Source organism: Neofelis nebulosa, chromosome 8, assembly GCF_028018385.1.
Source record: "Neofelis nebulosa isolate mNeoNeb1 chromosome 8, mNeoNeb1.pri, whole genome shotgun sequence".
Lineage (NCBI taxonomy): Eukaryota > Metazoa > Chordata > Mammalia > Carnivora > Felidae > Neofelis > Neofelis nebulosa.
Window position 1 is genome coordinate 121,436,720 of NC_080789.1, and position 25,832 is coordinate 121,462,551.

The 25,832-nt window shown below is 48.8% G+C and overlaps 1 protein-coding gene across 3 annotated transcripts in view; it reads right to left on the reverse strand.

Moving 5' to 3' along the window:
- The window catches only part of PTF1A (pancreas associated transcription factor 1a), a 72,822-nt gene that overhangs the window by 15,061 nt on the left and 31,929 nt on the right, over positions 1–25,832 (reverse strand). Inside the window, exon 7 of one of the 3 annotated variants that reach the window (XR_009247732.1) lies at positions 20,315–21,320. The exons of 1 other annotated variant lie outside the window; for it this stretch is intronic. The gene's annotated coding sequence lies outside the window, so the exon portion shown is untranslated. Of the gene's footprint in view, positions 1–20,314; positions 21,321–24,454; positions 25,340–25,832 lie in introns of those variants that run through there. One more of the 3 variants, XR_009247730.1, reaches the window with a different exon arrangement.

Sequence of the window (25,832 nt, forward strand, 5' to 3'; positions counted from 1 at the left end):
GTGAGCTGGCAGGACAAGCTGTGGATCTCTGTGTCTTCTTCCAGGCAGGGGGTAGATAAGCTTGTGGCTTCCCTACTGTCTTTGGGGTGCGCTGTGGTTTGGGGTAAATACGAGATGAGTAGAACAAACATGGCGTTTCTGGGAAGAAGCGCTAAGAGCCGGCATGCCATTTGCTTTTCCTTCCAGAAGCAAAACGTCCGTCAGCCTGGGACCTTGAGTGACTGTGAGGCACAGGGTCCCCCTGAAAACCCTCATGGAACAGGGAACCTGGACTAGAAACTTCTAGCTGTGTTCAGCCACTGAGATTTGGGGCGGCTGCTGCTGCATCACCTGGCTTAGCCTGATACACCTGTCTTGCAGAACTTTACCTTGGGTCACTGTAGACATACTCGGTACATTAGCATACTAGTTTAAAATCTGATTCCAGCTCACAGAAAACAACTTGAACTACCTTAAACATTTAAAGACGGCTATGGCACGGGACACCGGGCGATTCCGGGAATCCAAGAGCAGGAATTTAGCGAGGCCTCGGGAAGGCAGCAGGACGGGGTGTCTTGGATACTGAAAACTCTGATGTCCGGTCTCTCCTTCTTCCTTTGGTCACAGAACCCCACGATGTTAGCTGGACACATGGGCACCCAGCATGAAAACTGCCTTTTCTAGTGGCCCTTGTAGCTCAGTGTGGCTATGAAACTAACTTCTAACTGACAGGTCATGAGCAGAAGTGATACTCCCTTTGGGTGCTCGACCTCCGGGGAAGAACGCGCCCTGTGTTACCACTTTCCCTCTTTCTGCTGGTTGGAATACGGATGCAATGGCAGCCGTTGGAGCAGCCACTTTGAACCACGAGATGAAAGCTAGAGGTTGAGGATGTGTGTGCAACCAGACAGAAGGAGTCTGAATCGCCCACGTCATTTAGACCCCACACCAAGCCCGGAGTGCCTGTCCAGTTTTGTTTTGTTTTTGTGAGAAACAGAATTCCGTCCCACTTGAACCACTATATTTTACCCTGTTTTATAGAGCAGCCTAATTTGTATCCTAGTCAATGCCTCATGATCCGGAAAGATGTCTGGACACTCTCTCCATCTTTCCTGTGCCTCATTTTGCTCCCTCTGCAACCTCTGCTTGGTTCTTATGTCTATGGGGCAGTTTTCTCTGCTTTCTAGTCTTTTTGTGGAAAAAATGGCTGCTTCTGAGGAGCACCGCGTTCATCGGTGTGGCAAATATTTATCAAGAACCTATTCTGGGGGCGCCTGGGTGGCGCAGTCGGTTAAGCGTCCGACTTCAGCCAGGTCACGATCTCGCGGTCCGTGAGTTCGAGCCCCGCGTCAGGCTCTGGGCTGACGGCTCGGAGCCTGGAGCCTGTTTCCGATTCTGTGTCTCCCTCTCTCTCTGCCCCTCCCCCGTTCATGCTCTGTCTCTCTCTGTCCCAAAAATAAATAAAAAATGTTAAAAAAAAAAAAAAAAAAAAAAGAACCTATTCTGTGCCAGGAATGGTGATAAGCACAGGTGACAGAATGATAAACACAGCAGATCTTTTTTCATGGAGCTTATCACCTACTGGGCATAGCAAATAGAGGTTGAAATAAATGTGAAACAGACAAACAGGGAATGGTTGTCATGGCTTTGAAGAAATAAAAGAACTTTATTAAGGATGAAGTAAAGAGAGGTGATGAGAATGGAAATGTAGGCAGGCCCTAGATTAAGAAAGACCTTGTAAGCTGTATTAAGGGATTTGGCATAACACAGACCAATCATCTCCAGAGTGGATAAGAAGATCCACTGGAGTATGAGAAGAAAATAATGAATTATAATCTATATCTATATTTTTAGACAGAAAGAGAGGGTGTGAGCTGGGGAGAAGCAGAGGGAGAGAGAGCGAGATCTTTTTAAAACATTTTTTAAAATGTTTATTTATTTTTGAGAGAGAGCATCCGAGCAGGGGAGGGGCAGAGAGAGAGAGAGAGAGAGAGAGAGGGAGAATCCAAAGCAGGCTCCAGGCTCTGAGCCATCTGCACAGAGCCGGACACGGGGCTCAAACTCAGGAATTGCAAAATCATGATCTGAGCCAAAGGCAGATGCTTAACCAACTGAGTCACCCAGGCACCCCGTGAGAGAGTGAGAATCTTAAGCAGGCTCCACACTCAGCACAGAGCCCAATTCGGAGCTCTATCCCACAACCCTGGGATCATGACCAAAGCGGAAATCAAGAGTCAGATGCTCAACTGACTGAGCCACCCAGGCGCCCCTATAATCTATATTTTTACTTCATTATGTTAAAATGTGTTTGTCTTATTCTTTACAATGTGTGTAATTGACTAGCACGGGAGCCCTGGAGTAGCACAAGTTTACAATTTCTACATAAGCAGTCAGGGAATGGGGAAGCCAGGGAAGGGTTTTCGGCAGGGGGTAACACGATCAACTTTACCGTTTAGAAAGGACCCTCAGGCAGCCAGGTTGGAGAATGAGAACGGACTGGAGCAAAGCAGGATTACAGGCAGGCAGGGAGGCCAATCAGAAGACTGCAAGGAATGGCTGGCTGAGAGATTCTGAAAGCCTGAACTGGGGACCGCAGATTGGAGACACATTCTAGAAAGGGGATTTTAGGACGTGGTAACTTACTGAATGGGGGGCTTGGAAAAGAGAGAGAAACAAAAATGATTCAGAGGATTCTGCTCTTGGTATCAGGATGAATGGCGGGCCTGTTTCCTGCAGTTTTATGCGTGATAAGGTCTGGAAGTTATCCTTAAGTGTGGGGGCATGGAAGTTACTGGTGAAAAGGGCTAAGGAGAGTTTCAGTGTGAGAGTGCAGGCCAGAATACAGTGTGCTGAGGACTGAATAAAGGTGAGGAAACAGAGACACCTGATTTGGGCAACTTATTCAAGAAATTCAGTTGTGAGAGTGGAAGTGGTTTGCTCCTTGCTTTTAGATGGGAAGGACTTTCTCTTACTTTGTAAGAAATCTATTCTCCCCCTTTCTTCTCTTAAACTATTCTTTTCAGACACACACCCATCTTATCCTTTCACCAATTCCCTTTTCCAATTTCTCTGTTCCTTTAAGAAAATCTCTTAGTCAAAGGCCAATTCTAATAATAGATGACGCCTATAAACGTAATTATGGTGACGCACCTGCAAAAAGGAAAACATTAGAATATTAGCGAGAAGCTAATATCCGATAAGGAAATAAGGCAGACCACCTCTAAAACCTTTAGGAGTACCCACAGGATTCATTCAGACCCTCCTAAAATTGGCGTCTGCCTCATTCTCTTTTTCAGGTTGGCCCTGAAAATCATTAAACGCCACTTGTTACAGTGCCCCGTGCTATTTTTCAACAGTTTTTTTGACTCCGTGAAGGATTTTGAGGGCCGACCTAGGAAGTCAACTCCATTAACATTCTCCTCCCTAAGGAAAATAGCATTAGGAAGTTTTGCCTTACAGAGGCCAACCTGAGGGGTTTGAGTTCTTGGCTTCTGGGGTCTTTGGCAGAACAGAGGGGTCCACGCGGGTTACCCACCTAGGGAATAGCACCTTCCTCGGTTTCTTCTGGGCAGGGGGTGACTCTGGCACTGGGAGGGAGCCTGAGAAGAGAGGCCAGTGCTTTCACCTTTGTAAAAGGTGCACCCAAACTCAGGCCCATCTTTGCACAGGAAGATAGACAAGGCGAAGATGGGCCTGCTTGGGAAATTCAGGCTAAATCGAGCAGGCCCCTGGAGGTTCAAGCACCCCAACACGGGCAAATGCCCCTTCCCTGGCACAGCCTTCGCCTCCACTCAGAAGTTCTCGTCTCTTGTGACCTGCCTCTGCCCCCAGCCTTGAAACTGGGCCGGGGAGTCCCATAAATAACCTGCCGTAGTCCCCTGCCCCCGCTGCTTTCTCTTCCACCCCCTCAAGACCTGGGCCTGCACCCCAGGCTGGCGGCTCTCGCGGAAGAAGAGAAAAAGACTAAACCGCGCGAACGGCGGGCGCTGGCGCAGCCAAGCGCCCCTCCCCTGCCCCCCTTCTCAGAGCCCCCCTTCCCGGGGCGTTTGTATAGTTGACACCTGCAGCACGGGCGGCCGCCGGGGCTTCCCGACACAAGGCGCTGGTACCTGAGCCCTTGACTGGTAATGCACCATAAACGGCTCCTTTCAGGCCCTTTCAGAGAGGGAGCGCGGAGGTCACCCTGTCTACAAACCCCTCTGTGTCCGCCACGTCTCCCGGGCCCCGGGTGCCCGGGCCTCCAGCCGCAGAGCACGCCGGTCCGTGGGAATCCCAACACTTGTGCTCCAGCCCGGCCGGCGGGGCGGGAGGGGGGAGTGAGACCACCCGGCCCTCCCCCAGCCCGGCCCCCTCCGCCCGCCCCAGGCTCGTTCACAGAGCGCAGCGAGTGGAACGAATGGGTGCCGGCGTCCTCAGACGCTCGCGGAAATCAAATGATAAGGCGGGAGGGGCCCCAGCCCCCGCCTGGCGGCCGACGCCCACTCCGCCCTGAAAGGTACAACGCAGGTGTCCGGCGACACAGCGCCTAGCCTCCGGCCCCTCTCTCCCGGGAGCGTGCGCGGCCCACAGTAAAAGGCCAGGCTCTCGGGGGCGCGATCCCGGCTCAGGGGCTGCCCCGGCTGGGCGCGCGCACCCCTCCAAGGGCGGGTGGGGTGGGAGCGTGATTGTACCTGTGGCGCAGGCGGGCCAGGGAATGCGGCGCCGTCAGCCGCTGCGTGTATTTTGGGCCATCGCAGGTGCCCGAGCAGCTGCTGCGAGAGGAGCGTCACTGGCCGCGGCGCCGAGGCAGCCATTCACCATCTCGCGCGCCCAGCTTTGCGCCTTGAGCTTAGCGCACGCAGCGCTGAGCCGCGGGGGCTTAAGGATAAAGGGGGACAGTGTTTTCCGGAAACATTGCCCCCGTGGGGAGAGAGGGGGAAAGAGAGAATGACACGAAATGGGGAGAACACCCACGCGCAAGACAGCTACAGCCACCGTCGTTTGCCAGTTAAGCTTCCATCTACCCGGCTGTCCTGGCTCCGGGGGCAGAAAGGCGGGAAGGGGGAGCAGCGCCCCGGGCTGGCCGCGCCTGGGGCTCGCGGGAGCCGCTGGCCGAGGTCACCCAAACCCAGCGAGCGAGCCTCCGTCTGCGGGAGAGCCCGCGGGGGGCAGGGGAGCCGCCGCGGCGCGGGAGGGAGCGCGCAGCCTGAGGCCGGTGCTCTGGCGCCGCGCGCCCCCTCCCGGGGCCGCGGGGAACCGGGGTTACCTGGGGAGCCGGGCTTTGTCGGTCACGCTGGCTCTCTGCGGCCCCAGAACTAATTAAACGCCTCTTTTGGCCAAGGAAAGCCTCGCGCCCGACGGGGTGGGGGCGTGTGGGGGCGGCATGTGGGCACGGGAATAATCAGCCCCATTCTTGCGCCTGTACAAAACCCGCGGCGCAGCGAGAAGTGAACAGCGGCCGCCTGAATGGAGGTTTCAAAAGGCGACACCTGCAAGCACGGCCGGTTGTGAATTGAATGGAGTCAAGCGCGGCGCCCGCTCGTACCTGAGCCGCGAGCTATTAGTGTCAGGGGCTCCCGGTCGCCAGGGCGGGGAAGCGCGCGGCCCGGCCGCCCGCGCTGAATACGGCAAGCTGCCGCGCGGCCGCTCCATGGGAATGTCGCCACTTGTGCTGCTCGCGGTCGGGAGGGGGTGCGCTGCCCTTTCAGAGACAGACACAATTAGGCAAAATGCTCAATGAACATTATAAATGATGTGCGATCGCTCTGCAGATTGCCTGGCAAATCAAATTATATGGTCGCTCGCGGGCTATTTCCATGTGCTTTTAAAACTTAAACAGGTATTCGCCGATTTAAAAAAAAAAAAAAAAGCCGACTCAGGGATTCCGGAAAATAACAACTGAAAGACTCGGTGTTGAATATTCACACGTCCCCTTTGTTAGCGATTGACTTCACAATGGGCTTGGGGAGGGGGTGCGCTTGGACGAGACACATTTTTTACTGTCTTCCATACTGCAGAGGAAGGCACCAGAAGTTTGCATTTATTACAACTCACAATTACAGTGGGACCTTCTTTTTTCTTTTAAGACTAAAATTCTCATAATGAATGACTTGAAAGCTACTGTCATTCTAATCAGATGGAAGAAACATTCTAATCAGATGGAAGCTGGCCCGGGTGCGCTTGGGGAGGGGCGAGGAAAGACCCGTGCTGCTCCCTGGCACTGAGTGCTAACCCTGGAGGGAGCTGGCTGGGGAAACCGTTGCTCCACGCTCCACGCTGCCCAGGCTCGGGGCCTCGGGCTCAGCCCTGCGGGCCCCTGGCTGCCCACCGGCCTCCCTGCCAGCCGCTGCGCTTCAGGACAAGCAGCGCGTGGGGCGAGCGAGAGAAAGCGGCGCCCAGCGCGGTGCGCCCAGGGCGGCTCCGGCAATGGCACGGGCACGGGTTCCCGGGCACCCTCGCTCCGTCCCGCTTTGGCCCTACGCTCTTTGGCTGGCGACTTGTGGAGGAGAAGGGGCAGCTGGAGGCGCCCAGATTGCGCGAACCCCCGCCGAGGCCAGGAGTCGCGCCGCAGGCAAGGGACTGTCAACCAGGAAAAGCAGAGTCGATTTTAGTTTCTAAAAAAGGAAGCAAGGAAGCGGCAGCAATCCGCTGCCTCCCATCCCCGCCGACCTCCATCTCATTTTCGATTTTCTACTCTTTTGGTTTTCAGATAATTGGGCCGGAGGGAGGGGTACAGAATTGGGGCTCCTGAAGACAGTTGGCAACTATATATTGCTGATGAAAGACCAACAGGAAGGAAGACGAAATCTGGCTTTTTGGTTCGCCTTTGTCACTGGGTCACTGTGTTTTCTTGGGCAAGTAGCTTAACGTCTCCGGCTCAGTTTCCGCATTCTTGAAATGGGAATAATGTTACCAGGGTCCGATTTGTCTTCCTCGCGTTTGTATTACTTTAGTTGGGAACGGCGAGCTTTTTGGTAGATTGTTCTTGTTTGTTAACCTTAAAGTCAAGGGTTATACACAAACCCGAGAGGTAAAAAGCTCTTAGAAGGACAAATCTCAGAAGACCAGAGGCCTGAGCACTTGCGTTCCCCTCCCACCTTCCGTCTCCGTCTGTGCATGTGTGTCACTTTCTGTTGGGACAGGAGGCAAAGAATGCTCTTCCTAACTGCTTCCCGATGCAAAGAGGGAGTGATGAGAGCAGAACCAGACCAAAAGACAGCCCATCTGGCAGCGTGCGCGCGCGCGCTTAGATTCAGAAGGAGGCAGGTCGCGAATAAATTTTCTGCTCTGGTCAGAAACTTTTCCTGCTGGTACCCGTGGCCACTCCGTGAAGAACAATTTATGATGTTCTTTTAAGAATAAGGAAGGCCAGTTTAGTTGACAAAGAACATTTCTTTATCACAGTTCTGGGAGTGCGAGTTCGCTAGTGAGGTTACGGGGAACCCAGGAAAGAGCCAGGTGCGCTGGCCTTGGTGCTGAAGGTAAAGGCCACGCCTTCGGAGGCAACGTCTCCCAAATCAATGGCCAGTGAAGCTGCCAAAAGAAATTCGACCACACCCTCTTAATACTTCCCTCCCTCCCAGAGGGTGTGCTTGTTTCGTGTGTGTGTGTGTGTGCGCGCGCGCACGTGTGTAAAGTGGGAATAAGGTCAAAGCCACTAGCACTAGAACATAAAGAGAGGCCCACTAAATTTTAGTTAATTGAGTGGATGTTTGGGTACCTTTCTCTTAATCCCTTCCATAGCTAAATTCATTGTGGGAAATTTTTACTAAATAATGGTCTTAAAATGTCTTCAAAGTACATGAACTTTTTTGTCCTGGCTTTCTTTCCACAATTTGATTTTAAACATTGTTGTGAGGACGTTTGGACAGAGGCGAAACTTATCAAAGCCCAGAGCTGTTCACCCAACATTCTACTCCCTGAAGGTTTTTAGGTTCTGTACTATCTCTGGGCTCAGAAAAAGGGGATTACATCTCAGAAAAAGAAATGAGGACTGGGACAGAGTGACCTTGGAAAAGTAAAGCTGGTTTTAACTAATATTCTATTCTGAGGTCTCTAAGGAAAGTCTTTTGGTACTGGGTTAAATGGGTGATGAAGGGTTCATGCGTGTCATTTGTGGGAAACATTTCTCAGGGGTTAAAACACGATTGAAACACCATGGGCCAATATTTCTGTTCACTTTTCTGTCACAATATCATATTTAATAATTAAAAATCCATTTCTATGACCTTCACATTGAAAATAGAAACCAAGTAGCATGTGTGAAGATGTACACTTTAACAAGTTAAGAAAAGAAACAAATATTTGAGTTAAAAGTAAGAAAATAAGATACAGTGGAACTAAGTTCTGCACACTTGCAATAGATCGTCTAAAATTTTGGCTCCAAACTTCCTAAAAGTTAGTACAAAGAGGAAACATGATAAATGTCATGATTCACAGTGGGTAAAATACAAGTCACCTGCTTTCTCATAGAAAAACAACTATTTATAGTATGGACACCTGAGAGAAATTTCTTCTATGTGTCTCCATAAAATGATGTCTTGAGCACTGACCTCAACAATGTCCCTAAAGTAAATGGATTTGAGTTATGTGGGCTGGCTTCTATTTCTGTCACTCAGTATAGCCCTACAATATCCCCCTTTGTCTGAGGAAGAACAAAACAGTGAGAAAAGGACCTGGCAAATGCTCTGCTTACCCGCTCCCAGTGCACTGTTGGAATCTGAGTGTGGAGGGCAAGCCATCCTGGGAGTCCTTATACTACAGTTCTCGCACGTTCTAAAAGATTTGCAAAAATACTCAGGGCACCCAGGTTGGTATCTGAGGTAAGATCAATGACAGGGCTGCCACTGTCCCTTGTGCTGGAAACCATCAAAAACACCTCTGGGCCAGTTTAGTGTCCATGAAAATCATCTGTTGCAATTTCGCATTCCTAGGCTCTAGATATTCTGACTCAGTATCAGTATCACTGAAAAAACATATTTACAAATATGTATACTGAACTTCATATCTCTGCACCCCAGGTATGCAATGAGATGCAATGAGAAAAAATTGTTTTTCTTCCTGAAGAGAGCTAAACGAAGTTAGCAGCCTTTCCTGCAGCTATGTGGGACTGTGCGATTGAATCCTGACGAATAGAATGTAAGCAAAGTGATACAGATGACTTCTACCATTGGTCCCTAAAACTACCCTTACATTCTCATGACATTGGCCTTTCGTCTCTTGTTAGCTGCCAGCTGGACACAAAGAATCTAGCAGAGGGCTCTGAGGCCCTGGATGATAGCAGAGACATTACATAGAAAGAATCTGTGCCCCTGCATGGGAAGACCACCCTTTACAACCTATTCATGAACTTGAAATAAGCAGTGACTGCAGTATTCTGCTGGTAAAGCTACTGAGATTCAGGGACTGCTTCTTACGGCGTCTAGCTTTACTCACCTGAATACACCAGCTGATTCTAAAATGGTGTAATAACTACATTTGGAGAGACCACATCATACAAAACTATGATGAAGCAAATGATTCACTCTGGTGACAGCTCCCCAGCTTATAAGAATGACTCAAACGGCAAGATTCCAAATATGGTAGCAGTCCAGGTGAATGCAAGGTTTGGGGTAAGGACCTCTCTAATGACCTCTTATGAATGTCGCCACCTCAACAAAATATACTTGGAAGTTATTGGTTTTGTGCTATTTGTTTTCCGAAAATGTCCCTTCTCTTTCTCTTTCTTCCTTGATCCTGTCATCACTGGGGGGAAAAGATGAGTCTCAGAGAAAAAAGGAAGGAAGAGCACTCTTGTCTGTAGACAGTCTGCTATGGGCAGACACTATACTTAATACCTTTCATGCATTATCTTATTTATGCTCACATATATTCCTCCAAAACAGACATCAATATTCTAATTTAACAATGAAGACTCTAAAAACTTTGGCAGAATTCTTGCCCTAAGGGGCGCCTGGGTGGCTCAGTCAGTTGAATGTTGCGACTTCGGCTCAGGTCATGATCTCACGGTTTGTGAGTCTGAGCCCCGCGTTGGGCTCTGTGCTGACAGCTCAGAGCCTGGAGCCTGCTTCAGATTCTGTCTCTCTCTCTCTCTCTCTCTCTCTCTATCTCTCTCTCTCTCTCTCTCTCTGCCCCTCTCCCACTTGCACTCTCTCTCTCTCTCTTTCTCAAAAATAATAAACACTAAAAAAAAAAAAGAATTCTTGCTCTAAGCATTTAGAGACTTACTGATGTAAGAACTTATAGCTCTGCTCCTTTAAGGAATCTTACTGGGTGATCTAAGCATGAGCCATGCATCTCAGTGGGAAGAGAGAGAAAGGGATGTGAATTCAATTTTAGTAGTACCGTTGGACTGAAGCGTCAGTTTGGGGAGAGCAACAGAGCAGTTGACCCAGTTCTGGGAGAAGCTATTCTAACTGGACCCAAGACGAGCCTGTCTGGACTTGGTTAAGTTCCTCAAATGCCAAATGTGGAAAAAGGACATACCTCACATCTTAGAAAGGTATAACAACTATTAAAGGAGTAATACTATTAACCTCCTACGGTAACCACTTCCTCCTTTTTCTTTAGAATTCTGTCTCCTTGAGCTTGAATCCTTAAACACCATGATTTCATCTGCTTTTTGAACATCGTGTAAATGGAATCGTAGAACATTCCTTTGTATCTGCTTTCTTTTATTCAGCACTATAGACATGCATCCATGTCGTGGCAGGTAGCACGATGCTGGCCAGTACAGCATTGTATGAACACCCCACCCTTTACGTAGCATTTCTCCATTAATGTTTCCAGTTTGGGCCATTATGAATAATGCTGCTATGAACATTCTTGTACGTGTCTCTTAGCGCGCATGGGCAGACGTTTCTTTGAGTATAAGGCTAGAAGCGGAATTTCTGGGTCAGAGGGTAGGCCAGGTACTATTACCTTCAGTAGATAGGTAATGCCTATCTGTTTTATCTAAACTGTTTTCAATAGTGGTTCTAATAGTTACACACCCATAAACTGGAAGTTTTGGAATGGGGATATAAGGCCCGTAAAAAGAGACTGCAGAAGATTTGTTTTCAGCGCCTCGCCCCCCCCCTTTTTTTTCTCAGGGACAGACTGGGGAAAGCCTCAGGATTAGATTATGGAGTTCCCTAAGGCTCACAATGGATGTCGCCATTGCTATCCATTTGACAGATCAGAATCTAAGCTTGAAGTGAACCTACCAATATAATGAAAAAAAAAAAAAACAGCCCCCCCCCCCCCCCCCCCCGCCCAGGGAGCTGAGAGGTACTCAGAAATAACAGTTGTGTGAACAGGGTTAGATGGGGGTGGGGTGGTGGTAAATGGATCACCTGAATGAAATCTTTTCAGCAGTTCTCAAGCTGAGGCCTTTAGGAAGGCCGTAGAGCTGGTCATGGGGCCTCACAAAGTACTTTAAATATTAAATCAAAATGCAGAAAAATCAAACCTTTACTGGAGGTTGGATTTCTAAAGTCTCCTGGCTTTGTTTTTGCCTGGAATTCTATGAATCACTGGGAGAGAGCGCTGGCCATTTTGGGTTAATCACAAGCTTTGTTTGGAAGTTATATGTATCTCTGATAAATTGGAAGAGCATACTCTCTTAAACCTTGGGGTGCATAGGGCGTGTAGCGATGATGAGATTGGCAAGCACTGAAGGGTTTATGAGGCAGAATTTGGGTGCTCTTGGCAGCCCCTGAACATGCTCTGATAACTGTTGGCTCCGATAACTCCTTCCTGGCCACTCTGTACTTCCTAGGGCTCTGGGGCTCCCGTGTGTGATGACACTTTTACCCATATCTGTGGGACCTAGGGACCGAGCATTCAACTAGCCTGTTATACCAGGATAAAAGAAAAAAAAATCTTGGGGCGCCTGGGTGTCTCAATCAGTTAACCATCCAACTTCAGCTCAGATCATGATCTTACGGTTCGTGGGTTCGAGCCCCGCGTCGGGCTCTGTGCTGACAGCTCGGAGCCTGGAGCCTGCTTCGGAGTCTGTGTCTCCCTCTCTTTCTGACCCCTCTCCCACTTGTGCGTGCTCTCTCTTTCTCAAAAATAAAAAAACAAACATTAAAAATTAAAAAAAAATCATGGGGATGATGCGTGTCACTTCTGTAAGAAATACCCCATGGGAACCAGAATGGGTGTCACCAGATGATGACCAGAAAAAGCCTGTATTCATTTTCTCCGGTTGCTTTAGCAAATGACCATGAACTTGGTGCCTTAAAACAGTGCACATTTGTCATCTCACCGTCTGTAGGTAGAAAGTCTGACACAAGCCCCGCTGGGCGATATGAAGGTTTTAGCAGGGCTGCGTTCCTTTCTGGAGGCTATAGGGAAGAATCTGTTTCCTGGCCTTCCAGCTTCTGGAGCCCACATCCTTTGGCTTGTTGCCCCCCTTCCTCCATCTTCAAAGCCAGTGACAACGCAGCTCTCTGACCATTTTTTTCTGTAGCCACGCCTCCTTCTGCTTCCCTGTTGCACTTTTAAGAACGCTGTGATCACTCAGTGCCCACCCATATCGTCGGGGAGAATCCCTTTACTTTGCCATCAGAGGATTATCAAGCCTCATTGCACCTGCAGCCTTCATTCCCCTTTGCTATGGAGCCTAGCGTAGGCACACACACGTTCGAGGGAGGAGGGCGTCGCTCCTTTAGCCAGCCTTCCTCAGACCCTTTGAAACAAAACGGTTGATGGGCATATGCCACGGAGCAGCAGAGGGGGAGGAGGCCCCGAGTGGAAGTGACTGGAATTGACATTGCATTGCAATGCATTGCAATTGGAAATGACATCCTGGGGTTTCCTGAAATATCCCTGTCAACTTTCTGGGTATTTTCAGGTCACCGCTTGACTTGTTGCTGAGACACCTGCTATGCTGAGTGCCGGTATGGCAGGGCTGAACCCTTTCTCCTTGCATCGCTGGAGGCCTGTTGTCACAATGTTGCCCTGAGGGGTGGAGGGAGGACAAATGCTAGATGGAGGGACAAAAATGCTGGAAACCAACAGGGTCACAGCAGCTGACAATGAAACCTCTAAAGCGTCAGATACCAGGAGTAAGCACATTATACGCACGGTCTTAATCTTTGCAGAAGCAGGTAGGATGGATTATTACACCCGTTTAGGGATGAGAAAAACAGACACGTAGCCCACGTCTCTGTCTGTCACGACCATGCAGTCGTGACCAGGCAGGGACAGCCAGGAAGAAGAGCTGGGCACATTCAGGTTGGTTGGTTTTTTTTGTTTTGTTTTGTTTTTTTCTCGTGAATCCTTATCATTCCGAAGGAGGTTGCTTTTCGGTTGTGTTTTCTCGGCTTTTGCTAAGCGGCACCGAACACGCTTGGCTGTCTGTACCTTCTCCCTGCCAGCCTGGCAAATGGAAGCAAGAAGTCGTTACATTTCTAATTGAGCAGATTAAAAAGTGCCAGTTCCCAGGATCGGATGGCAGATTTTTCCCTCCGTGCCACCTGGCGCCTTTGAGGCCTCAGCGATGCTGAGAGGGGTGGGGGCCGGGGGTGGCCAAGGGATTTAGGTCTCCTTTGTCCCCAGACTGTCTTGTTTGGGTGGGGTTGCATCTGTTGTGGGGGGATGGCTGTCCTGTAATGAGGCCTGTGGCGTGGCCTCGTTGGCATGGGACCAGCCTTTCTTAGATGGGTGTGAGCCTCCCGCCCTCTTTATGGAGCAGGCTGGTCAGAACTGTTCAGATTGGGTTTCCAGACGGTCATTCTGACTCTGCCTTATTGACCACTGTGGTTCTCGGTGATCTCTCCTCTGGAACTCCGACACAACAAAGGTAAGGTGCCTGGCTGCCACCCAGCCCAGTGTCTGAGTGTCTTCAGTTTCAGGTTTCAGATGATTTCCTGTGTGCTGTTGTTACCTTCCAAGGAAGTTTCTAGAAGGCAAACACCATTGTCATTTTCCATATCTCTTCTTTCATTCACACCAATGCTGGGACAGAAGAGGGTACAGAAATAACTGCTGGCTTATTTATTGTGGGGCTGACTTATAGCAGACATTGAGCTATTTGAATGGATTTCTGACATATGCAGACCGCTGGTAGGATAGAAAGATCAGTAACTTCTGAGCAACACATATAAAATAAAATGCTTTTTCTGCTTTATTGAAATATGATTTTCTATTACCTACATTTTATCCTCTGAAACCAAGATTCATGTCAGCAAATTCTTTTTTGCTGTCGTGTCAGTAAATCTTCTCTATCTTGAAACTGCGATATGCTTTCTCCTTCCTGAAAGTGGGGACCTTGTAAGCAATTTTGTTTTCTTTCTGCCAGAGAGCTCAAAGGTACCTTGGAAACCTAGTCAGAACAATGACATTGAGCCTTTCATTTGGCTCAGACTTTCTATCTTCAGATTATTTTGGAGAGAGAGGTAGGATGGAAAGGAAGAAAAGTCAAGCTGACTTTTTAGGAAAAATGGAGAGTGAGAGACTGACTTACTGATAAGAAAGCATAATTGGGAAGGTTTTTAAGAAAATGTTTATTTATTTATTTTGAGAGAGAGAGACAGAGAGACAGAGTGTTCAGGGGAGAGGCAGGGAGAAAGAGAGAGAGGGAGAAAGAGAATCCCAAGAAGGCTGCACACTGTTAGCAGGCAGCCTGATGTGGGGCTCGAACCCACAAACCGTGAGGTCGTGACTTGAGCCAAAACCAAGAGTCAGACGCTTAGCCAACTGAGCCACCCAGGCACCCCAGGACTTATTTTTAAAATATTATCCCTGTTATAATTTTGAGTTTCGTCTTTCAAACCCGTTCGGTTCCCGACTCACTGACCAACCTTCTTCCTTGTTTCATTAGAGTCCACAGGAAGCGTGGCTTCCAAGGGGCTGCCAATGCAGACCTTCAGCCAACAGCCCCAAACTGTGGGGACTTCCCCACTGAGATCTGGGCAGTCCCTCCTCACTCAGATGGTGGCACACGGGGAGGGGGGATGGGGTCCCAGCCAGGTCTGACACCAGCTAGACCCCTCTGACATTTAAGCCTTGACAGTAACTGCTGTAGAGACTTCAGCTTCTCATGTTTATTGTTCCTGAGTTTAGAACCGAATGATGTCTGTTGACTCCATTTTCCAGAGTAACCTGTGCCTTAAAGCTCCTAACAGCCGCCTTAAGATCCATCGGGTGCAGACAATCTTCCGTTCAGCATGTTCAACTGTCCTGGTAACTCTGTTGTGCTCTTAGTTCATAATGAGCTTGTGATCTGCTGAAACCTTGACCCCCTTTCTCTGGCTTCACGGTTAAGCCGTGTATCCACCTCCCCGCCCCCTGCCCCCAGAGTCTAGAAGCTGGATATGAGTTGGAGCCCTGATCAATTTCCTCTTGCTACCGCTGTGAACATTTGTGTACAAGTGGACATATGCCTTTATTTCTCTTGGATACATACTTAGAAGTAGAATGTGGTAACTCTATGTCAGACTGTTTGCCAAAGTGGCTACTCCATTTTACATTCCCACCAGCAGTGTCCGTGGGTTCGTTTCTCCCCAACACTTGTTGTCATCCGTCTTTTTATTACAGCTGTACTAGAGAGTATGGAGTGGCACCTTACTTTGGTTTGGATTTGCATTTACCTGGTCATTAAAGATGCTGAGCACTTCTCATGTGCTTATTGGCCATCTGTACATCTTCTTTGGAGAAATGGCTATTCGGACTGCCAAATTTAAAAAATTGGGTTGCCTTTTTATAATCGAGCTATAATAATTCTTTTCATATTCGAGACATAAGACTCTTCTCAGATATATAATTTGCGAGGCTTCTCCCCCATTCTGTGGGTTTTCTTTTTGCTTTCCTGATGGGGTCCTCTGAAACACACGTTTTTCATTTTGATGATGTTCACTTTTTCTATTTTTTCTTTCGTTGGCTTATGGCTTTGGTGTCATATCTAAGAAACCGTTACCTAAGGTTTTGAATGTTTAAAAAAGCCTCATCTGTCACCCAGTATATATTTTTTCTTTTCTCCATACTATTATTCTCTAATTTACTGAGCAGACACTGTCTGTCCTTATGAAAGTGAATAATAAAATGTTGACCGGCACGGGCCTGAGGACTGAGTGTGGGAGACAGCTAACTTCTCATCAAAGCCCCCCTTGCCTTTCTCCATGGTAATGGACTTGTAGCTGCGTGCGTGTCTGTCCAGCGAGACTTCCTTTCCCAGCTGTTACATGAGTATGTGACCAAGTTCTCCCCAAAGACAAGGCATCTAAGACAGGGAGTGTGCCCCCCCCCCACCTTGTGCTCTCTTCCACCTTCCTGCTGGGTGTGACCTGGGCTCCGTGTGCCCAAGCCCTAGCCACACAGACGACAAAGCCCTTGGGAATGGGAAGGCCAACAGGACGGAAAAGCCTTGGTCCCGGGATGGCCACATGGAATAGAGCTGCCCACTGGCCCAGAACACTCACTCCAGACTATTATATGTGTCAGAAAGAAATGATTTTCTTCTCTTGTAGCCACTGTATTTCTTTTGGGGCGGGAGAGCCTCTTACTATGGCAGCGTAGACTTTTGCTCAACCTAAGGCTTAAGGTAAGTTGCATGTTATTATAATCAAGGTTTTTCATGATTGTGACTCTGTCGGCACCCTCAATGTACGGGTAGTAAGCTGGTAAGGATCTGCATAGCCCCCTCTCTCTAATTCTGGCTGCAACTCTTTATGGCATTGTGATTGAGTGTTTGGATTCTGGCCTTGGCCTTCCGGGGTTCGAGCCCTAGTTTAGACCACTGATGACTGGGCAAATTAACCCTCATCACTCACCTCATTGTCTCCATTTAAAATGCAGAGAATAGTATTACCTATGACCTATTTTGTAAGGCGTTTCTGGAGATTCAATGAGTTAACATATCTAATGCTTAGAGCAAGCCTGGCACATAGTAAAACTTGCTTGTTCTGTTATTATTTTACATTCTGTTCATAAGGATATTGTATATTGCACAAACACTGATTAACTCCTAGGATGTGCCTTGCACTCTGATGGGCTCCGGGCTACGGAGAAAATTAAGGCCAAATTCTTTCCTCAAGGGGCTGACGGCTTCATAAGGAAGTCAGATTTAAAATAACAACCTAATGGAATTGGAGCTATAATATGTAACAAAATGTGTGGGATCTCAGAAGAAGGACCCATTAGCCCCAGGCTGTGGGTAGAAAGGTGAGGGTGGGTACCAAGACGGAGGGAGGAGGGGCGCCTGGGTGGCTCAGTCAAGTGTTAGACTTCGGCTCAGGTCATGATCTCACGATTCATGAGTTCAAGCCCCGCATCAGCCTCTCTGCTTTCAGGACAGAGCCCACTTTGGATTCTCTGTCCCACCCCCGCCCCCCACCTGTCCTCCACTGGTTCTCTCGCTCTCAAAATAAATAACTAAACTTAACAAAACTATAGATTAAAAAAAAATGAAGGAAAGAGGATATTTTGAAAGAGCTTGGCTGAAATTCAGATACACCATTTTCCCGGAAGTTCCTGGCATACTGAGTGCCCGATCACAGGTGATGCCACAGAAAGAAAGCTGTTGATCTCAACGGACAGTCTCATAGGTCTAAAATAGGTCAGGGGCGCCTGGGTGGCGCAGTCAGGCGTCCGACTTCAGCCAGGTCACGATCTCGTGGTCCGTGAGTTCGAGCCCCGCGTCAGGCTCTAGGCTGATGGCTCGGAGCCTGGAGCCTGTTTCCGATTCTGTGTCTCCCTCTCTCTCTGCCCCTCCCCTGTTCATGCTCTGTCTCTCTCTGTCCAAAAAAAAAAAAAAAAAAAAAAAAACGTTGAAAAAAAAAAAAAATAGGTCAGGTGCCGGAAAGACGCATTTGTCTAGGTGGATCCTAATGCAGAGCAAACCCTACTGCAACCCAAGAAAAACTCATGGTCAAGCCCTCTTTAAAAGAGATGTTTAAATAGTCAATAATATTGTAATACTGTTGTTTGGTGAGAAATGGTGACTACACTTTTGTAGAGAATTGTCAAATATCTACGTTGTACACCTGAAACGAATGCAACATTGCATTCCAACTATACTTGAATAATAATAATAACAATAACAAGAATAATGAAACAGATGCTTAAAATACTGCTCGTTGAGAATACACGAAAAGCGATCAACTTACTTGGGTCAGTTGTTCATAATCATAAATCACTCTCCCGTCCTCACTCAACCCCTAGCCCACCAATACACTCGGCTGGATTTATTCCTCACTCTGCATCCACAGTTTAGTTTTCTTCCTAAGGCAAGAGTTCTTTAATTATTCCGCTCCCTATTGAGAGGGCAGAGATTCTTGACACTTTTAAATACTTTTCCACAGCGGAATTATCTTTTTGCTTGACGTGTGTGAGTTGTTCAGTGAGAAAATACTTCTGATTTTTTTTATATCTTGGGGGAGGGGAAGAGGAGAGGAGGGAGGGTCGCCCAGAGGATATTACAAAGCAGCTTCCCAAAGAGGAACCGCAAACCTGCGGGGGAATGGTTCTAAAGCAATCATTTGGCTCCCTCTAGTGGGACTTTGCAGAATTGCTTATTCCCTCGCTGTAGTGGGTCACGCACAAACGCGCACCTGTGTGGAGAATGGAAAAGCTTCAACGACTCAGTCGCTTAACCTAAACTCTTGGCTTTGTGCCAAGGGTGGGGCAGTCGGCTACGAGAGCTTTAGGTCAATGTAGGCAGACCCGGAGATTAAGTGAAGAGATAAAATTGATTAAACTCTATTCCATGCAAAAGGGATATGGCACTTTGGCAATATTCGTGTAATTTTCTAGCCACCAATTACCCCTCCCTCCCACACCTAGTGCCTTAGTCTAGAGCAAAACAAAACAAAGCAAAGCAAAGCAAAACAAACATTATTGCCTACCCCCTCCAAAACAAAAACAAAAACAAAAACAAACCCAAACTGCTCGTGACTTGTAAAGGTAACGGACGCCCTCTATTGGCACCGATAAGTCCCACACGGGAGATTTTCCCCCCTTCGTTTGGAATTCTCACAGTATCTACGCTCACACTAGGTTATGTCTCTGACTCTTTACGAGTTACAAGACCCCACCCCCCCATACACACAATATTAGTTACACATGTATAATGGTTAATAAAAGATAGTTAATGCTAAAGACCCATGAGGCTAACGCGCAATTTGCAGTTGATTGTGCGCACGCGTGTGTGTATACGTGTGAAAGGGCACGTGTATACGTGCATATATGTACACGTACACTTTCTAAACCACGAACGATTTCTGAATCACAGCTGGTCAGGGCGATAGGGATCGCCGAGGTTTCTCTGCCCCCACGGTGGAAGCAGGCAGAGGAGGGGCTTCCGAGCTCAGCCCTGCCCGGACTCAGGGCACCGTGGCTCTCTCTGGCTCTCACCCCCGCAGCACAAAAGCAGGTCCAGAAACATTCCAAGCACTTACGTTTCCTTCTACCCATGGATGGGGTCAGTGAACTCCCTCCTCGGCCCCCAGGACTCCGTCTTGCCCCCCTCGATCTGCCCGCTTTTGATGATGCTGTATTATTAGATGGGACCGCTGTGCCTCGAGCTCATCATGATGGCAGAGTCATGGGACACCGGGGAAGGGACATCAGGTTTTGGATGCCGTCCACAGACCTTGGCTTTTGTCCAGGGACTGAGGGCAAGTCAGCGGCTAGTTTCTCCCAAGCTCTCATCTCGTGTCCTCAGCCTCAGGCAGATCTCCTCTAACCTGACTGCAGGTGGGGGGATGGGGGGTTCACATCAGCTCAAGGTGACCTGGTGGGAATTGAAGAGTGGGTAACATCCAGCCGTGGCCTCAAGGCGACTGGGTTCTAGCAGGGGTGCGGGCCACGGGCGAGCAGTCTAGGTAAAATCTAGTGGCCGACACAAAAGCAGGGAGCGACTCGGGAATGCAGTGCTTACCAGATTGCTGTCTTGTAATGATCTTTTTACACGCCTGTTATTTATTTATTTTTTAATTTTTTTTTTTAATGTCTATTTTTGAGAGAGAAGAGAGAGAGAGAGAATGCGAGCAGGGCAGGGGCAGACAGAGGGAGACACAGAATCGGAAGCAGGCTCCAGGCCCCAAGCTGTCAGCACAGAGCCCGACGTGGGGCTTGAACTCACAAACTGCGAGATCATGACCTGAGCCGAAGTCAGATGCTTAACCAACTGAGCCACCCAGGCGCCCCAGGGAGAGACTTTTTCAACTTGTTAAAAATAGGACTTCCAGCACTCGTCGTGACTGTGACCGTGGAGAAAAGCACCGACAGTGACTGAGTTGTCTAGCGGTTTAGCGAGTTTTAGAACTCTTTCCGAAGCATCCTCGAAAAAGGATATGGGATTGAGAACACTCTCCAGAAATCTCGTTGGGCATGTTCCTACATTTGGCTAATCTTCTCGATACCCAAGCGATTTACCCTGAAAGGTAAACTATATTTATTGCCTTTTGGCAATGTCCCCGTTGTGCATTTGAGTGACAAAAGCCCAAGAATGATTCCAGAAGGGAACAGAGGAAGTAAAGGGGTGGAAGAGTGAAAGCCTTCAGCTGCGGTTCTGGGTGTCCAGGCTGTGGCAGCGTCCCCTCTGGTCTCGTGACTGTCACCCCTGCTGTCTGGCCTGGCCCCGGCTGATCTGCCATGACGTGAGGTGCACCCTGGTCTGCTCCGGGCCAGATAACAAATCACGGGAACAGCGACAAGATGTTCAGGGTCACGAAGGGTTACGTGCTGCCTGGGCAACTTGCAGATCTTAGCCGTGCCCACCCTCCACCCCCCTGAGGGCTCTCTGACAGACAATTAGAGCTTTTGATTTATTATGGTGGCCACAGTCACCGATCAGGTTCCCCTGTTTCCCAGCAGTGAGCAGAACACAGAGCTTGTGCCTCCAATGCACGCGCTTGGCGACAGGTGCTGGAAACCTCGGGTTAACACCCACCTTGCCGGGCCCGGGGGCACATCACCCCCAGAGTGACTGGTGAGCCAGCAGAGGCTGCAAGAGAGCCGTCGTGGGACTCCGTGGAAGGTCTATGCGGAAGGAATGACACTTTACAGATGCGTGGCATTCTCGCTTTCCTCTCATGTCCCCTCTTGAGGCACCAGAGGGAGCACACCGGTGGCCGCCTGCTCGTTTTGTTTCCACAGACTGATCTGACAGCAACTCCCTGTGCAGCCGCGGGCCAATCGCTAACTCCTCTGGGCTTCGCTTCCTCCATCTGGGCAAATCAGACGTGACTTTTGCTGGTCCCTTTTGGTGCCAATTCTGTTTTCTTCCAATTAGACTGGAGAGTAGGCACATCGTGAACGCTAGATACTCTCAAATGCCAGACTGGGCTAAAACCATCCATTACATCGCATCGTCCTTCCAACAGCCTCTGAGCCAGGTGCCGTTATTATCGTGTCCAATTTTACAGAAAAGGAGACTGAGGCACAGAGGAGTTAGAGAACTCTCCTAGGGCCACATAACTCGTACATGGCAGAATCAGGATTCAAACAGTAGCTGGCCTCAGGGGCTGACCTTCAGCAGTCCTGCTGCCCCGTGAGATCCAGGGGCCTGCCCAGGGCTGCATGGCTGGCAAGTGGGGGGTGGGGTGCCCAGAGGCAACGCCAGGTTGTGTCTGAATCCAAAGTCTGCCCTCGTCACTACTCTGCTATAAAAGTTCCCAGGTGCCATTTCTAATGGCAAACCTGGGGAGCGGAAATGTGACCGTCCGATGGCGGGCCATTTGCTATCTAAACAGTGGCATCGCCATTCAACATAATATGCTTTAAAATTATATGGGAGATACTCTGGTTTCTCTTCAGATCGCATAAATCTTTCGCCTTTTAAAATTGTATGGGAGAGTATTTGTTTATGTGAGAAGGTGTTCAAGATGCATTAAGTAGTAAGTGCACAAAACAGCGTGTGGCTTAGATTCACGGCCAATCACGGCCAGAAGGGTAATGAAAAAGAGTGAGATACAATTTCCGGCCCATGCGATTGCGACCCACGTAAGCGGTCTGAAACCTGGCGTCTTGAAAGACTGATACGGCCCCACCAGCAATCCTAGCTCTGAATACACGTCTCAAGAAACCCTTGAAGGAGGGCGCACAGTAGCTTGTACAGGGGGTTTCCTTGCAGCAATGACTGTGATAGTAAAATATTGGATACAACCGAAATTTTAGCAGCCGTGGAATAAATGAAATGTGATCTATTCATACAACAGAATGCCACATAGCTGTTTCGGCAAATCAGTTGGTCCTACATAAAGCAACACGGAGATCTAAAAACTGTAGACGGGAAGTAATGGGTTTCAGATCAATCTGCACAGATATTACCTTTTATTTAAATAATGTAAACACATACGCTAGACACACACACACACACGCGCGCGCGCGCAGCCTGGAAAGAGACAGATATATCAATTCACGTTATTGATTACTCTTGGGGAATGAGGGACGAGAATGGAATTGTAAAGGGAAACCAAGAGGATGCCAACTTTATCTGAAATACTCCATTCACACACACACACACACACACACACACAATTACTAGACGTTCACAGTCGTCAATGCTGCTGGTGAACAGTGCAGGTATATTATACATTCTGTATGAATTTTTTTCAACGGTCCCCAATGTGCTTTCATTTTTTTTTTTAAAAAGGATATATTTTCATGGGAGAAAAACGATCTCAAAATATGCATCGTGGCTGTCTCTGGGCATTGGGTTATGATGAGTTAGATTTTCTTCTTTTGGCATATCTGTATTTTCTAAACTTCCCAAACTGAATGTTTATCACTCTCATATAAGAAAAAAAGTGATTTATGGGGCGCCTGGGTGGCTCAGTCGGTTGGGCATCCGACTCCAGCTCAGGTCACGATCTCATGGTCTGTGAGTTCGAGCCCCGCGTCAGGCTCTGGGCTGATGGCTCAGAGCCTGGAGCCTGCTTCCGATTCTGTGTCTCCCTCTCTCTCTGCCCCTCCCCTGTTCATGCTCTGTCTCTCTCTGTCCCAAAAATAAATAAACGTTAAAAAAAAAAAAAAGTGATTTGCATGCAAATTATTATTTTTTTTTTTAATTTTTTTTTTTAACGTTTATTTATTTTTGAGACAGAGAGAGACAGAGCATGAACAGGGGAGGATCAGAGAGAGAGGAGAGGGAGACACAGAATCCGAAACAGGCTTCAGGCTCTGAGCGGTCAGCACAGAGCCCGACGCGGGGCTCGAACTCACGGACCGTGAGATCGTGACCTGAGCCGAAGTCGGACGCCCAACCGACTGAGCCACCCAGGCACCCCTGCATGTAAATTCTTGAATCTAGAATCAATGTAAAAAAGGGATTTAGAGCTCTGAGTGAGGGATTTTCACCCCTGCCTGCATGATGGCCAGTTTCCTCCCAGGACTTGAGTGTTAGCTGTTGGGAAAAAATAGAATTATGACCAACTCTCCCCGTCCTCTTCAAAAAGAAGAATTTGAGGTCAGTATTAACCTTTATGAAACACATGGGGCAGGAGTAGGCTAGCAGCTGATCACTTTTCTGCAGATGAGAGAAAAACAACTTCTGTCTTCACTTCTAGCTTAGAGCCTACGTCTAAAAGAGCTTTGGCTAACCCGTGTAAAAGCTGGTTCAAAAACATAAATACCTTGGGGCGCCTGGGTGGCTCAGTTAAGTGGCCGACTTCAGCTCAGGTCAGGATCTCGTGGTTCGTAAGTTCGGGCCCCGTGTCGGGCTCTGTGCTGACAGCTCAGAGCCTGGATCCTCCTTCCGATTCTGTGTCTCCCTCTCTCTCTCTGCCCCTTCCCTGTTCACACTCTCTCGGTCTCTCTCAAAAAGAAATAAACATTAAAAAAAACCAAAAAACTTAGGACATTCTTGGAAAGGATAGGGCACAGAGCAGGACAAGCAAGGCACAGGGTCGACATAAGGTCATCCGAACTCTGTACGTTGGAAACACTTTGTGCAGCCCATGACTCAGACTAGCAGTCATCCAGTGGAGTATTTAGTGAGCACCTACTGTGAACCAGGTGCTGTGTAGGTCCCAGAAAAACAGCAGTGGCATGACAGACGTGGGGAGGCCCCCCTCTGAGCCCATCACCTCCACCAAGAGGACCAGTCTTGCCTTTGGAGATGTCTCCAAGGCCTGCTGCTCCAAGCCAAGGCGCCATCAGACTCTGGCTTTCTGAGCCACACATGAGACTTGCCATTTAAACCTGCATTCGGTTCCTCCACGAAAAGGGGTGGAGGGACCGTGGCTAAGTAGCAGCTGGGAAACCATATCCAGATGCCTGCAGCCCATCATCAAGAGAGGAAGAATGTTAAGTAATTACATAATTCATGAAGTGCAGGTGCAGTAGGTAATGTGAGAGAGTCCAGAGTGCGTGAGGGGAGGATCTGACCCAGTCCCGGAGTTCACAGGTTTTTCCCCCCGAGGAGGCGACAGGAAGCTGAGACCCAGGAGGGAAGGTAGGGGCTTTCTTGCAGAGGCCCTGCAGGCTCCCCGGGAGAAAGAGCACAGCGCGTCTAGGGATCCCAACAAGGCCACTATGTCTGGAGCATCAAGAAGGGAAATTCACATGCTTGGTTTCTTTCTTTCTTTCCCAGCATTTGGCAGAGCAGTAAAAGGCTTTGTGGAGTTTTCGAGTAAAGCAGCTGACGAACACACTCTGTTTCCTGGAAGGTGCACGGAAGTGCCCCGGGCAGCAGGGGAGCAGGCAGAACCAGGACGGGGGACGGGGGACAGGGACAATTTTGCGCCAGCCACGTGAGGCCCCGGGGTCCCTCCGCTTGGGCGGCTGCCGGCTCCACCTCCCGCCGCGGGGACAGGAGCCGCGTTCTCTCAGGGCCCCTCTGCACGTTTTCCCGAGCTGACTGGTTGTGATGTCCCAGACGCGTCTTGCAGCTTCCTGGGTTGGGGTTTTATCTTTCAAGTGGCCTAGAAATCCCGTGTCCAAGAGCCATCACAGTGACGGGGTTCAGCTCAGCTGCACCCTGGGGTGGGGCCAATCTGGCACTGCTAAAAAAAAAAAACAAAAACTGGCTTCTTACCCCAGCAGGGCTGGCTCTGCCGTTTCTCCTGGGTTTTACGGCCAGGATCTTCGCTGGCAGATTGATCTGGGATGTTAGATCCATGGCACATAACTTGATGGGGGCAGAGGGTCCAAGTTACCTATAAAGTAGTGCCCCAAACACAGATTTTGGAATCAGAAAGATCCGGGTTCGGATCCCAACGTGGTCACTTTAACTCCTCATCTGTACAATGGGAGTCCCAATACCCATCTCACAGCGTTGTTGTAGGGATTCAATGAGATGATACATATCGAATGTTCAGCATAGCTCCCGACAGGTGGTATATTCTCAGTGACCATCTGGACCCGGGAGGAAATTGTTTTTTCTCCCTTACTATCCTCAGCAAAGCTGTACTGGAGCTCAGCTGCTCGGGAGACTCCACCAGGGACCTGGGAACTATGAAGAGTTAGTGGTTAGAGCTTCATTGGCTCAGGGGCACCTGGGCTGCTCAGTCCGTTAAGCGTCTGACTTCGGCTCAGGTCATGATCTCACGGTTCGCGAGCCCGCGCCCCGCTTCGGCTGAGCTCAAGCCCTGCTTCGGATAAACCCAGCTTCTTTCTCTCTCTGCTCCTCACTCGTGCCCTCTCTCAAAAAAACAAACAAAAAAAACAGAAACAAACAAACGACCACTTCATCAGTTTTAGTCTGGAATTCTGAATTCTGGGGTAAGATTACTTCAAATGTCTCCTTGTTTCTCTCTCTCTCTCTCTCTTTTTTTTTTTTTTTTTTTTTTTTGATGATTACCTGGATCTGTTGTTTATTAGGGACAAAATGCTGGTGCTGAATGTTGTATCTGTTTATTGTCTGGATTACTTCTATGAAGAGAGACCTCTCTAAAATCAAGGATTTGACGATCCCCAAGTCAAGGCCCTATAGGTAAGGCAGGATC